The following is a 16326-nucleotide window of genomic DNA, read 5'->3' as shown; positions in this document are numbered from 1 at the left end:
GTTTGGCCTTCATCCACACCCTGTCGCAAGGCCTCTACCGCCATAAGAAGTGCTGACTCCGTCGAGTGTCGGGGACGGAAGCCAAACTGAGAGTCGTGGAGCAGGGAGGCCTCATCCACAAACTTCATCAGTTGAAGGTTCGCTATTTTTTCCGCAACCTTCGCCATATAAGGCAAGAGAGAGATGGGGCGGAGATTTTCTAATTTTTCAAAGCTGACATTAGCTTTTTTCTGCAAAGGGAGTACAATTGCTTGTTTCCAAGCAATGGGAACAGTCTGAGTCTCAAAAGAGGTATCTAGTAGGTGGCGAATGTAAGGTTCTAGTGCCTGCAAACTTCCCATCAGCCGACTAGGCGTGGTAGGGTCCCTCGGGGAACCAGATTTTATAGACCCGCAAATGCGGATGAATTCCTCAGTTGGCGGGGTAGAAAAAATGGTTAACCGCTGTTCCCCCCTTACCTTAGTGGTTTCAGTAAGCTTAGGACTGTTACCAGCCTGCTGGGGGAAGGCGGTGTATATCATCGCCACCTTATTTGCGAAGAACTCTGCTATGCGGTCACAACCCTCCGCCGAACAGAGCTCTTCGGGCACCACTGCAGGCTTCCCTGCCGAAAGTGATTTGTAGATTGAAAATAATTCTTTTGTGGAGTTTTCGGCTTCTTCAATCCTAATGCCAAAGTACACAGTCTTGGCCTTCCTGATCAATCTGTGGTAAATACGCCTGTTAGCTATATACCCTGCTTTGGCATGAGCAGTGAGGGCTGTCCTCCATTGTCTCTCTGCACGTTTGCATGCTACTTTGGCCGCTCGCACCTCCTCATTGTACCATGGCGCCGTTCTCTGAACGCGGCCCCCCACCCTTGCTGTGCCGAGTGGGGCCACCAGGTCCAGAGCCTCTGTGATCCGCTGGGCTAGGTTGGTGTTGATTTCCTCCACTCCCACTCCCCCTGGGTTGCCCTTCCCGGTGAGCGCCTGATTAAATTTGGTTTGAGAGAATGCCGCCCATCTCCGCCTAGGGTGTTTGTAAACAGACAGCTCCACCGGCCGCGCTCCCTGAATATAGATCAGAAAGGGTACAAGATGGTGATCCGACCAGGGGATGGGTACGGGGTTATGGACTTCCACATGCAAGACACATGAATGAAGCCATACAAAACGACCTGCCCATCTAGCCACAGGGCTGATGAAACACATTCAAATATTACATATATATTCGTTCTATATAGTAATCAGTAGTGTGAAGGTCTTACATGTGTCAGTCATGGTTTTGGTGCTTATTGGCACACTCATGGAAAGTTCTGTGGCTGTGTAAATAAATCACCCCTGACCTACATAATGTCTATATAGAGAGAGACTGAAAAAAAACAAAGATTACTGTGACGTTATAGTTAGGCTCAGATTTCACTTGTATAAAAACAGTGAAATTGAGCAGTTATAGTTAGCCAAGCTAACTATAACTCGCATCCCCCTGCAATGCACTGCTTATGACCTATCATATTACATCACTCATGACATAGTGACATCACTAAAGTCATCACTGATGACATCTCAAATGACGTCACTGATGACATAATCTGATACCCGTGAGTGTTTTTAAAAGTTATGAGTGTTAAATATATATAACAAGGTATATTGATGAATATTTGAATGTATGACAGCCTGTATGGATGATTCAGTGGGTGTTGGACTGACTGTATAAGGGAGTGATTAGGTGTCTCAGTAAATGTTTGGATAAGTGATTGGCTGATTGAATTTCTGTATCAATCTGTCAGTTGGTGTCTAAGTGGCCGCATGGGTGTGTGAGTGGGTACGTGCGTATCTGTATTGGTGAGTGATTGGTTGTCTGATTACCTGTATGGTTGTCTGAGTGTCTTTGTGTGTGGGTGGGTGAGAGGGTGTGTGACTGCCTGCATGGATAAGTGACTGGGTGAGTCAGTGGCTGTATGGGTTAGTGAGTGCAAGTGTATATGGCTGTGTGAGTCAGTAAGTGGATGTGTCAGTGGCTAAATGGGTTAGTGAGTGCGTGTGTGTATGGCTGAGTGAGTAAGTGGATGTGTCAGTGGTATATGGGTGAGAAACTGGGTATGTGAGTGATGGGGTATATGAGTGACTGTGAGGTAAGATAAGAGTGACTGTATGGGTGAGTGAGTGAATGAGAGTGGATATATGGGTGAGTGTGTGCTTGCGTCAGTGACTGTATAGGCAAGTGAGTATGTGTTAGTATCTGTATGAGTGAGTGAGTGAGTGGGTGTGTTTCTGTATGGGTGAGTAAGTGGCTGTGTGATTGACTGTATGGGTAATTGACTAGGTGTGTGAGTAGTTGTATGGATGACTGACTCAGTGTGTGAATGGCTGTATGGGTAGATAAATTAACTTGTCAGTGGCTGTATTAGTGACTGAGTGGGTGTATGAGTGGCTGTGTGGGTGAGTGTATGTGTATGTAGATCCATGAATCAGTGATTGGGTGCGTAAGTACTGGTATGGGTCTGTGAATGGGTTTGTTAATGGTTGTGCGGGGGGAGTGGATACATGATGGGTTCACTGCAGTGCGAGTGGGTGCATCAGTCATTCTCTGGATGATGTCATCAATGATGTCACTGACCATGTCATGAGTGATGTAATATGTGAGGTCATAAGCATTGCATTGCAGGAGCATGAGTTATAGTAAGCTCAGCTAATGTTATCACTTTTGAATTTCACTGGTTTTGTACAAGTGAAATCTGAGTCTAACTATAATGTCCCTGTAACCTCTGTTTTTTCAGTCAATTTCTAGTTTTTTTTAAATGCTAATTTCTAACCACAACATCCCTGTAATCTTTGTTTTTTCAGTGAATTTATATGGTTTTTTTTAAAGTAATAGTCGCATTTGCAGAGTGGTGGAGAAAGGGGGCTGGGCTTCTGACCAGCTTTCAGGACCCCACTGTGTAGGACTTACAGGAGGTACCAGAAGGGCTTCTTGGCCCCCAGGGTCCCTCAAGAAAGGCGGCATGGCCTCCAAAGACCTTTTAGTGTGGGACTTACTGGAGGAACAGGAGGGGTAGTTGGCCTCCAAGGACATCCTTGGGGGGGAAACAACCCCTCCTGTTATCCCCAACCAATTCATTCCCCAACTAGCAGTACCTCCAGAGGCGCGTTTGCAGAGTGGTGGATAAAAGGGGAGTAGCTGTCAAGTCCTCTCAGAAATCCCACTGTCTGGGACTTACTGGAGGTAACAGGAGGGGCTCCTGGACCCCAAGGACCCTCATCATCCAAGGGGACATCATCCCCCAATCACCACTGCTCCATGTGGTGCATTTGCAGAGCGGTGGTGAAGGTTGGTGTGGCCTTTGGTAACTTGCTAGAGGTTTCGTTTTTCGGTTTCTGAGTATTTTTGATCGTGAGAACTGCGTGTTCTCCTCTGTTGGCGAGCCTCGGCTGAGTGGAGCACAAGTGCTGGTTGGTTTTCCCTTGTGTGAATCAAAGGGTTTTCTCCTCTGTTTGACAAGTTTCAGTGAAGCTCATGCGGAGGGAAAGGTATATCGACGGGATCCAAGCTTTATCTGGCATTTTTTTATTTTCCTTTGAAAAACGAACCAAATAAGTGGGGTCCACTCCAGCAGCTGAGAGCTGGCCTAAAGTTACTGTGTCTAAGAGTATTTGCATTACTACTGATTATCTAAAGTGTGATCCATCTTTTCGTCCTTCGACTCCCACTTGTTGTGAGACTTATTTAGAATCTGTGGAACACTTTTGTATTAAGGATTCTATGATGGGAATAGCATGTTGATCCTTTTTTCTTTCTTACAATCTGTTTATGCTAACAACAGGGGGACCGTGTAAGAACCCTGGATGGGTATTTCGCATTTCCCCTGTCAACGCATTACAGATAAAGGGGTATGTAGATGAAGCGATGGGATAATAGCGGTACGCAGTTGGCAAAGCTTTGTAACCTATGATCTTCTTTCCTCCTCCCAGCTGTGTATACCGCCTCACTACTTCTAGTCAGACTTGCAAAACATTGAGAAGAGAGCCTACGAATACGGAACTTGACTTATGATCATTTTTGTTTACAGGTATTGCTAATGAGTAGAGAAGGGGTGATATTAGTGGGAGAGACAGAGAGAATGAGAGAAGAAATTATTTTTTAACATCCCTGTAAATCTGGTTTGTCTTTTACAGATCTCCCTCCCTGCTGATCTCTACCTTTCCTTCCCCCACTTAAGCACTTTAATAGTCTGTGCTGTAATAGCATTCAGACTTGGGGCTATTTAGAGGTGAATCGATACTATTATTACTCCAACCCAGAGGATACACAGAACCTGAAATTCACCCACCCCCATGCTACTCTACTCTGCTCTATACCACTGCACTCTATGCCACTGCAGTCTACACTATCACACATCACTCTACACCAATCTACTCTACTCCACTTCACTCTACCCCACTTTACACTAGTCTGCGCCATTCTACTTTGCGCTACTGCTCTCTACGCCACAGTAGTTTACTCTGCACCACTCTACGCAACTGAACTCTATGCCACTGTAGTATATGCGACTCTACTGTAAGCTACTCTACTCTACCTTACTTCACTGTACCCCACTTCACTCTATGCCATTCAACTGTATGCCACTCTACTGTACCCCACTTCACTCAATGCACTCTACTCTATGCCACTCTGCTGTACCGCACTTCACTCAATGCATGCTACTCTATGCCACTCTACTCTACTCCACTTCAGTCTAGTCTACTTCACTCTGCTCCACTTCACTCTACACCATTCTACTCAAAGCCACTCTTCTCTACGCCACTCTACTCACCCCCCACTTCACTGTACCCTACCTCACACTAACCTACTTCACTGTACTCCTCTCTACAGTACATCACTCTACTGTATGCCACTCTCTACCACACATACCACACATCACGTTACCCCACTTCACTCTATGCCACTCTACTCTACTGTACTATCTGTATGTCACTCTGTTCTATGCCACTCCAAGCAACTGTACTCCACTACACTCTACACTACTCCACTCCACTCTACTCTTCTCCTCTCCACTCTACTCTTCTCCTCCCTACACCACTCTACGGACATGCCACTTCACTTTACAGCATTCCAGGCAAAAGTATTGGGAAAGTCCTGCAGCAATAATCAAATGTAAAAAAAACAATTATGTATCAAAGAAGTAATACCAAAATAAAGAACGCTGTATGATTAGAATCTGCTTTTTCCGAATAAAAATCCATTGAAAGTCAATACAAAAAACAAAGGTTAAAGCTTAGTTATAGTTAGGAAAACATTATTTATTCTTTCTATACAAAACCTACTTTAAACTACACAAGCCATAGAAATTCTAAAGTTATAGTTAGAACTTAGAGTTAAAACTTGTGCCCTATCTGAAACGACCTGTAACTTATTCACCTTTGTGCTGTACACTCGCTAGACAAACTAAATTAACTATAACTCGGGCATTTTCCATGTTTTGCTTATACACATTCATGTTACATAATCACTTATAGCATGTTAAATCATAGCATTCATAACAACACTCATGCCATCTCGAATTACATCATTTATGAGAACACTGTGCATGGTATAGAGCTGAGTTATAGTTGATTTAGTCTGTCTAGCCAGTTTACAAAGGCATTTGTCTGCTCATTTGTCATTGTCAAAATCTGTCAACATAGTTGTACACTCTAATGCCAGCTCTGCAATGCTTTATTTTTGCTGTTGTCTTTACCAATTTTTTTCCCCTTGAAAATCAGGCAGCACTCCACACATTAATAATAGGTCACCTAGTACCCTTGTAATGCGCTGCATCCCATGCAGAAAATTCTGCTGTAACCAGACATCATGTTTTTTCATATGCTTTTCTGTATGTGTCCAACCTCACTGTATATGATTCACTGTCTTCTACTTCCTTGTTAAACTAATTCATCAGCCATGATTACAGAATTCATGTGGGCGGATGTCACAGTCACCAGAAAGACTCCTTATCACCTTAGATCCTGGGGTTCTGCACTCTATAGGCCTTTTTATTCCAATGGGCAGCAAGCTTACCTAGTACCATGCAGTAAGTTGCACAAAGGTTGCAAAGACCTGCTGTGCATTCCAGAGAAGTGCATGTGCCCCGTCAGGGAGTGGTGGTGGCGGCAAAACACAGCTTTTTGAGGGTGAGGTGGTGGTGGTGGTGCAGTGCAGTGTTGTGATTGGGTTAGGGGAGCCTGGGAACTCCCTGTTTCCGACCCAAAGGGAGAGACAGGGGAGAAAAGATGCAGCGATAAGGTAGGGTTTTTTTTACACTCCTTGGATCCTTGCCTGCTGCCACTGGGTAGCAGAAGTGTCTACGACCCTTTACACACAATACCATAAGTGGGTTTACCCTTTGCTTGAACCATGTACCCCTATTAGACTCCTATGTGTTGCTGGAGGGCTCGGCAAGAGCGAGGAAGTTAAACTATTGATCAAATACTTTCCAAGGCCACTGACAGAAAAACCCTCCGTCCTCGAGCACAGAACATCTCCCAGTACATAAACCTGCGTCCATCACCCAACAGGACAGCACCTGTGGGACAACAGAGAAGCATAAAGAGAACAGACCGACTAGTAAGGAATTCATTTGAAACAAAGTTGTAATTTCCAAGATGGTACTATCGTACTTCTTCCAAGTTGTATTTTGTCAAATTATGGCTAAAACACAGATATTTGGGGCCTCATTTATGAGGCCATGCGTCACTTTTACGCCGCCGGTGCGTCACTTTTTGTGACGCACCAGCAGCGTAAAAAATGTGCCTTGTTGCACAATATTTACAAAGTGACGCATCTAAGTAGATGCGTCACTTTGTAAACCCCTGCGCTACATTATACCTACGCCAGGTATAATTTATGCAGGGGGGGCATTTCTAACGCAAGAAAGGGTCATGGAAGAGAGGCAGTGAAATCTATAAGATTTCACTGCGCCACTTCTAGGACACAAATGCATCAATTTCTTACGCCTGCCTCACTGCAGGCGTAAGACTAACGCAGGCCCTTTCACATGGGGCTTGCCCCATGTGAAAGGATACATTGTTGGAGTTGCGTCACTTTTGTGACACACTCCAGCAATGCGTCACTTTTGCGCCATACAGATACGTCAGAAATACTGACGTATCTGTAACTCCTTGCGTCATGATGCGTCATACTGTTAATATGACGCATCATTGGTGTCGCAAGGAGGACGCACTGAAAAGTGACGCATCGCTGTTTTCACGCAGCGATGCGTCACTTTTCATAAATGAAGCCCCTAGATTTTTCCGCATACCAATGAAGGTTCCTGCATAAATTCGAATAAGGCTGCTGATCCATTTAAATTAACAAGGCCAAAATTATCAGGTGCGGGCACATTGATTTTATTGCCGTTCTTTAAATCTCACTTCATGTAAAAAATTAACATTACAATTTGAATTTAAACTGTTGGTCGCTGATAATGTGCTGTTTCCCACCATCAGTGTTTTAATTAAGGAACTTTTGCTGATCAAAATAGGAGTAAATAAAACCTTTATCAGAATGTGTATTATGCATTTGCTAATGTATGGGGCCTGATTTACAAACAAACATATTAATTTCTGATTGTGTTATACTGTTTCTTTTCAATCAGTGTCACTCTTGAGAGCTAGACTTTAAAATGGACTAAAACTGTGTGTTGTGTATGTCATGTTTGACTTGGTGCGAAGGACCGGGAGACTGTATGAGTAGTGAATGGAGAAGTTCAAGTGGGACAATAAGTGCCTGAACAAAATGGTGCTTTCCCTTCACGTTGTTTTTTTTCTTTTAGGAGAGGTAACTGTAAGAAATTGGGTAATTAGTTAAAGAGGGTAGATACCCATTTCAGGTATTAGCCATAATTCTAGCCAAGGTTCACCATGAAAGTCACTAAATAAACCTGAACTCAACCCTCTGGTGGCTATGGCACAGGGCAGACAGGCTTAACTCAGACGTAATGTGTAAAGTATTTATGCAGTACTAAAACAGGAGAACTAGAGATCTGAATTTTAACAAAAATTAAAAATAGACCTAGCACCAAGAAGCACAAAGTGCAAATGATTGTCAATAGTCACAGTAGAACAGGATCTAGACCCAATTTGATGCAAACTGTATTGGAGTGCGGTTTGGATACACTAACCAGGTTTGTCCTGGTCAAGATTGTACCTTCTGACTTTAGTCCTTTAAACCTCAATCCACCATGGGTGTACGCTTCTAACACCCCCAGGATCTTAAGGGAGGCACTTAGATACTCACAGGGTGTCTAGCAGAGGCCACATAAGGGTTGAGTCCAAGTCCACTTGCCACTAGTCAGCTGGTCAGTTGCAGAAAAAAGGTCTCTTTTAATGGGCTGTGTCCCTGTAGCATTAACAGGTCAACTTTATGATCCTTGTAGTCAACATTCTTTGTCTTGGGCACCGGTTTGAAGGGCAGGTCTAGTCTTCATGGCTCTTGTTAGCTCACAGACAGAAGGTCCAGTCCTCTTCTGTTCTTCCACAAGTCCATTTATAACTAGCATGTGTTAGTGGGTGGGAATATGCCCTGGGGATTCCCTATCCGATGGGATGAAGGTTCCTAGTAACCTTACCCACTTTAGGATTTCAAGATGGTTGAAATGTTCACCCACACAAAAATTTGAAAATTTGGTCTAAGGCTGCATGGAGATTGTACTATGGTAATCCTGATGTCCTCCATATTCAACTCTAAGCTTTTGTGTTAGGCAGGTTGAATACCTCCAACAAACTCAGCAGCAGAAGTCTGGTAGAATCAATATCAACTTTCAGCAACCAGACAGTGGATACACACAAGGGGCATATACAATAAAGGGCGGCAAGCCAAGTTGCTGCGCTGAGTTGCAGAAGACAGAGAGAGCAGACATGCAACGTATCTACTAAGATATGGTGCACTTCTAGACCTTTTTTGCTTTGGCACACTTGAAGTTGCCTAGCACCAATGCAGGCACCCTTGCAGCAAGACTGCCCTCATTATGAGCAGGATTGTTTTGTGCAGGAAAGTGTCCTTCCTACACAAAAGCAGTCCTTAAAACCATTTCCCTTTTGTAATGCACCATGCATCATACACAGAAAAAGGTAGTAACAAGGAGAAATAAAGATATTTCTCCTCATTACACATGGGTGGAGCACCAAATTGGCACAATCCCAGGTTTACTGGCTTTAGTAAATCTGGTATTCTCCTGAAACTCATGGGTGGAAGCATGGGAATGCCAATGCTCCACCCATGGAAAGCCTTCCTTACTTAAAGTACCACAAGACCGCTATGTGCTGCATTGCATTACTTTGTATTTACTTAAGCACGCAAAGCCACACAAATTGGATTTGCATGGCTTAACAAATCCGAGATAAAGACTTGCGTTGCCTTGTGACAACTTGCTTTACACAAGAACAATGCAAGTCCTTGGTAAATCTGGGCCAAAGTGTGGCATTCTGTTTCTCTCCTTTGAAGTGCGTCCCAAATGTTATATGTAAACCTAACAGACTTGTCAAACAGGCTGTGACACTGTGATGTCAAAGAGAGTCCACCTGTGATTAGGACATGACTATTTAGCAGTACAATAAGTGGCAGCTAACATTTGCCTGTGACAGGGGAAGCCTCTTTCAAGTAAGTACCAAGTGCCATATGAAAAAGACCTGTTAAGCAAGATGTGACGTTCAAGCAGGACTTGACACTTTAATATTAACGCGGATCGTGCCATCCTTCCCTGCATATTCCACTGGGTTCAGATGGGCAATTTCTTCCCATTCAGGTCACCCTATTATTTGGCTCTTGAACTAGTTCACACTAACACCGGGTGGAGACCTCCTCTCCACCCGCGGAGTGTGCGGAGATTTGCCTCCTCCGTGTTCCGCGGAGAATGCCGAGAAGGCAAATCTCTGCACACTCCGCATCGGAGCGGAGTTGGCAAGCCCGTGCCTCCACCTCCCCTATATTAACAATTAAATCTACATTACCTACTAGTAAATTTAAACCACTTACCAGGCATCCGGCGTCCCTGGGCTGCCCTCCTATTCTTTCTTGCAGTATCGCTAATCCTTGAAAAAACTGCGCAGAAAGGGCTAATTTCCAACAGTAACATTCCACATACAAATGATTACTGGGCCCTTTCCCTGGAACTCCGGAAGTATATTGGGGCTGTAGAACTATACACCTGGCCTCTGGCAGACTATTTCTGCCTGCCACAGTACCTTAGCTCTCCACCAATCTCCCTGTCTTGTGCTGGGCGATACATGTCAGCCTGAAGAACCTGAATGAGACTGTTATTGAACACTTTCCATGCACAAAAACGTGCATGGTTGACAGTAGTTGCCCTCTCTGCCTTTCCATTGTGCCTCAAAAAAAACCAGAAAAAGCACTGAACCCTGATCAGGTAAGTGATTAAAATTCAATGTAGTTTGCCTTTAGATTGGTCCTGGCTCCCCACCATTTCTCCAAGGAAGTATACACTCTTGATCTGCCCTATTCGTAGTTATTCTTCATCTGGACAGAGGTTGTGTGCACCAGCTGAGAGAGATGCCTACCTTTACCAAGACTGCTGTTTATTGGTTTGCTCAAGACCAGACCTGGGACTCTGGAGAAAACCTCTCTGCTGTGACATGTCAGGAAGTGTGGAGAGGAACAAGCCCTGACCCATAATATCAGGAATCATAGTCCATCTGAGATAACCCCAAGGCGAACATACCTCATAGAAGTGAGCTGACCAAGAACCAAGAGGACCTTGAAGTTGATCTGCTGAGATGCATCTGAGTGACAGAGAAGTGTGAAGCTGCATGGTGCATTCTATGGCCATGAATGAGGTGATTCTTCACTATCTTTTACCTGTCTGGTACCATCTTTAATTTGTGAATGTTCTACCTGCCTATTTTCTGTGCCCAAGGAACCAGTTTAGTTTTATATTCAGTCCAAATCTGGAGTTCCGAGGATATTAAGATCTGAATTTGAAGTTAGATCCACCCACGAAATTTCAGTCTGTTGCTATATATGGGCGCAGGGGTGAGTTCGTCAACCATAAACTTGATTGCCACTGGCCCGTTCCCAGATCACAGGTTTGAATCCCAGTGGGTCTACCCAGCATATGACGAGTATCATTAAGGTGAGTAACAATAAACGACTGTTATTTTAGCACCAAGAGACCCAATGCGGGTGAACATGCACTTTACAAATACACATGAAAGATGGCCTAGGTAGTGTGTACACTGGGCTTTACATATACAAAAATTAAACTAAACTAAATCACAGTGGAGACAAAGCCTCGGGTTCACTACAACTCAACAAGAAGACTAGTAGAGAGACCATGCCTGCCTGCATCACCCAGAAGGTTGTCCGAACATGATACACCTGATCAGGAGATGGAGTGAGAGACACTGCCATAGCTGGAGAGGTTTGTTTGCTGCTGAAGGCCCCCGGAAGGGTGAGCTTTGTCGACTTCAACTCACATGTGCCACTTTGCAGGGACAGGATGACACACGTGTAGTCCATAGATGAAGCAGTTGAGACCTAGCTCTCCGCCCTCACAGCTCCGCTGGTTGTGCCCCACCTCTGCCCCTTTCACCTCTCTGCTAGGTAGGGGTTTGAGGCCCTCCTCCACCCGCAGGTTCCTGCCTGTGCCTCATCCCTGGTGGTCCAGTGGGAGAGCCTTGCTCTTCTCTTCTGCTGGTCTGCTGTTGTCTGTCTTCGTGTTGTGCCCGTTTTTTGCCTTTGTCTGTATTTTGTGTCTGTCTTTTGTAACCTTGTGTTCTATTCTCTGTGCTTTTTAATTTTATTTTGCCCCCTTATTTATTTTCTGCCTCTGTCCTGGTTATGCCCTCTGTGCCCGTTTTTTGTCACTGCTGCCCCCGCGGGCCCTCCCCCTGCCAGTTTCCCGCTCCCACCTCCCAGCTGCACTTCCCTCCTCCTTCCCCTATTTAATGGTGCCCGCTGCTCGGACGTCTGAGCAAGACCTCTGACCTGCTGGTCAGAGGCCTTGCTCTTGGCCCTTGCAGCTCCGCTAGGTGTTTCCCGCTGCTGCTCCTTCCAACTCTCTGCTAGGTAGAGGTTCGAGGCCCTCCTCCACACACAGGCTCCTGCCTGCGCCTCATCCCTGGTGGTCCAGTAGGAGAGCCTTGCTCTTCTGCTGGTCGTTGGTGTCTGTCTTCATGTAGTGCCCGTTCTCTGTCTTTTTCTGTATTTTGTGTCTGTCTTTTGAACCCTTGTGTTCTATTATGTGTGTTTTTTAATTTTATTTTGCTCCCTTATTTATTTTCTTCCTCTGTCCTGTTTGTGTCCACAGTGCCTGTTGTTTTCTTGCCGCTGCTGCCTCCGTAGCCCCTCCCCCCTGCCAGTTTTCTGCTCCCGTATCCCAGCTGCTCTTCCCTCCCCCTTCCGCTATTTAATGGTGGCCACTGTGCGGCCACGCCGCTGGTGCAGCCCATCTGTGCCTGTCTGGGGTCCGACCGTGACCAGCGCCAGGGACCCTGGTTATCCGGCCACCCACATCTACGGCTCAGCTGCCCTCCTCGCACTCGACCCCGGAAGCAACAACAACTGTCAGCTGTCAACAACGAACACTACCCACAGGCAATTCTCCTGCCGACACTGCATACACTCCTTCACCATCCTTAGGACCCCCACAGCCACCGCCACCCCACCGGATGCCAGCACCACAGAAACCCTAAGGTGCATACTCCTCAACATACACTCCCTGCACAAACACACAGTTGAGTTCTTGGACCTTCTCAACACCCTCTCACCAGACGATGCCTTCTTCACAGAAACCTGGACCACCGCTTCCTGTGCCCCCGACATCGCAACCAACATCCCCGATGGATACAAGATCCAGAGGAAGGACCGCACCTACTGCCTGGGAGGGGGACTTGACATCGCACACAGGAGCTTCCTCCGACTCACCACCTCCAGCAAGAGCTACTCCCCTTCCTCCACTTCCAGATCAAGACCAGCCCCAGAACTATGCTGCATGGCACCCTCACCTACAGACCCGAGCACTCGAACCTTGCTCACCACCACCATCACCTACCTCATCGCACTCCACGCCATCGCCTCCATGGACTACATATTCATCGATGACCTGAACTTCTACCTCAACAACTCCAGCGACCCCAACCCCACCACCCTCCTCCACAACCTCAGCAACATCAGACTGAAGCAGCTCATCACCACCCCCACACACAAGGCGGGACACACCCTCAACCCATCTTCGCAGGAGGGAACTACATCTCCTTCAGCCACTCCACAAAGCCCCTCTGAACAGACCAACACTGTGTACACTTGTCCTTCAACAAGGCCACCACACTCAAAGCCGCTCCTCACCCACCGGAGGAGCAAGATCACAGAGGAATATCTCAACTCCAGCCTCAACCACGATCTCCTTCCCGCCGCAACCAGCGCCAACCCTGCAGCCAAAGAACTACACTGGTGGATCACCAACTGCACAGACAAGCTCACCCCCCTCCGGAACCCCGACAGACAGCACCCCACGAAGGCCACCCGGTTCACCACCGACCTCTAGCAATCCATACACAACTGCAGACATCTCGAAAAATTATGGAGGAACAGCAATACCACTGAAGACCAGACTACCTACAAGAACGCCATGACAGAATGCCACCAACTCATCTGATCCACCAAAAGGACCTTCATCCGCAACAAAATCACCGCCAACCCCAGTAACTATAAGGAACTATTCAGCATCATCCAGCATTTCACCAAACCCCCCCAGCGAAGCCATGGACTTCACTCCCTCCCAGGACCTCTGCAACAAGCTAGGCTCCTACTTCCATCTGAAGATCAAGGCCCTCTAACACAACTTCAGCGAACAGTCTCCTGAAACCACTCCTTTCATCAGCGGCAACAGCTAGCCTACCATCACCGGCTAGACCCCGGTCTCCGCCGAAGATACCGCCACGACCAGGAAGAGCATGCACGCAGGAGCCCGCAAGGACCCCTGACTGCTGCACATCTTCCACAGAGCCACCATAGTCATTACACCCAAGCTAAGGCGTACCATCAACGCTACCCTCTGATACTGCACTTTCCCCGATGGCTGGAAATGCGCAAAAGTCAAGCCCCTCCTCAAGAAACCCTCAGCAGACCCGACGGACGTGAAAAACAACTGACCCATTTCCCTTCTCCCCTTTGTGGCCAAAGTCACTGAGAAGATCATCAACACCCAGCTGACTAACGTCATCGAAGATAACGCCATCCTCGACCCCACCCAATCCGGATTCTGCAGCAACCACAGCACTGAAACCTACCTCCTCGCCACCACAAATGACATCCATGTGCGCCTCGACCAAGGTCACACCGCAGCCCTCAACCTACTAGACCTCTCCGCAGCCTTCGACACCGACACACTCCTTCCTCGCCGGCAGAACCCAAAGGATCAGATTCCCATCCTTCCTCTCCGAGCCCACTGAGATCAACTGCAGAGTTCCCCACGGATCATCGCTCAGCCCCACACTGTTCACCATCTACATAGCCCCCTTTGCCACCATCGTCAGACAGCAAGGCCTTAGCATAGTATCCTATGCCGACAACACCCAGCTCATCTTCTCCCTCACGAAGGAACCCAACACCACCAAACTCAGCTTCCAAGAAGGGATGAAAGACGTCGCATCCTGGATGAGCAGCAGCTGTCTGAAGTTGAACTTGGAGAAGAATGAAGTCCTCATCTTCGGACCCACCCCCACAGCTTGGGACAACATCTGGTGGCCCACTGACCTCGGAAACCCCCCACCCCAATGGACCACGCCCGGAAACTCGGCATCATACTCGACTCTTCCCTAACCATGACCTGCCAGACCAACGCCGCCACCTCCACCTGCTCCAACATCCTCTGCATCCTCCGCAAACCTTCAAATGGATCCCACCACCCAAATCCAGAAAGACCATCACCCACACACTCATAACAGGCAGACTGGACTACGGAAACGCCCTCAACGCTGAAATAAACAAAAACCTGCTGCGCAAACTCCAGACCTTCCAGACCACCACAGCCAGACTCGTCCTCAGCGTCCCACGACACAAACACATTACCCAACACCCCTACGAGACCTCCACTGCCTCCCCGTCAAGAAGAGAGTAACCTTCAAGCTACTCACCCATGCATACAAACCCTTCCACAACACCGGACCCAAATACCTCAACAAAAGTGTCTCCTTCCACATACCCAAGAGAAACCTCTGCTTTGCCGACCTCACCCTAGCAGAAACCCTGCGCGTCCGCAGAACCAGAGCAGGTGGAAGAGCCTTCTCCTACGTCACGGCAAAGGCCTGGAACGAGCTCCTGGTCAACATCAGATGCTCCCCCATGCTGCACACCTGCAGTAAGAGCCTCAAGGCCTGGCTCTTCGGCTGACTTGGAGTCTCCTACCCTCCCCCCAGCGCCTTCAGACCCTCGTGGGTGAGTAGCGTGCTTCACAATTCCCTGATTGATTGATTGATTGATTGACTTAAAGGTAGAATGGAGAGATGTGCTTCTGACATGGAGTCATCTGGATCTGTACCCGGAGTAAAGTAAAGTCCACATTTGTAAAGCGCACAATCACCCGTAAGGGTCTCTAGGCGCTGGGGGGCCGTCGGGAAGATTAAGCGAGCTATTGCCCAGAGTCACATGGTGCTGGGCTGACCTGCCGCCGGAGCCGGGGATCGAACCGTGGTCCCCAGATTCAGCGTACCCTGGACAGAGTTACTCTGGGAAACAAATCACGGCAGAGGCCTTATGAAGTACAAATGTTTACAGGTTACTGGGACAAAATGCTCTTCTTTATTAACTACAGATAACTTAAAGTGTCATTCTATTAGGTTCCAGTGAGCACCGCACGAGGATCTAGAAGGCTGTCTATGCACCACCCATATCGATCTGACTCTTTCAGCTGCCTGAAGAGGAACCCTACCAACCTCAGTGCACTATCGCAGCATACCTTCGAAACATTGACCCTTCAGCGGGAGAGTACCTGTGTGCACTCACCATAAACTGCACACACCTTCCTTCACACAGACATGAGAACACCCCAAGCACTCACCACCAATGTGCACTCTCCATCAATCCACTCCCCTAACACCATAAACTCACTCTCTAAATTATTTCAAACACAACAAACTCCCACCTTCCAAACTATAGAGCTTTACCACATGTATCAGCTCTCTTCAACCATGCACTTCCAGACCAACAAAGGCAAACGAGTGATAAGAATACAATAACCAGCATGGGGTGCATCCCCTCTCTCTAAACACAAACACACACACTTTCACAGTCACAGCACCCGAACCCAGCAACCAGCCATGGGCCTATCACTCGAAGTGACCACAGGCATGA

The sequence above is a fragment of the Lissotriton helveticus genome, chromosome 3_1 (genome assembly GCF_964261635.1).
Source record: "Lissotriton helveticus chromosome 3_1, aLisHel1.1, whole genome shotgun sequence".
NCBI lineage: Eukaryota > Metazoa > Chordata > Amphibia > Caudata > Salamandridae > Lissotriton > Lissotriton helveticus.
Note: the sequence above shows the minus strand (reverse complement) of the source record.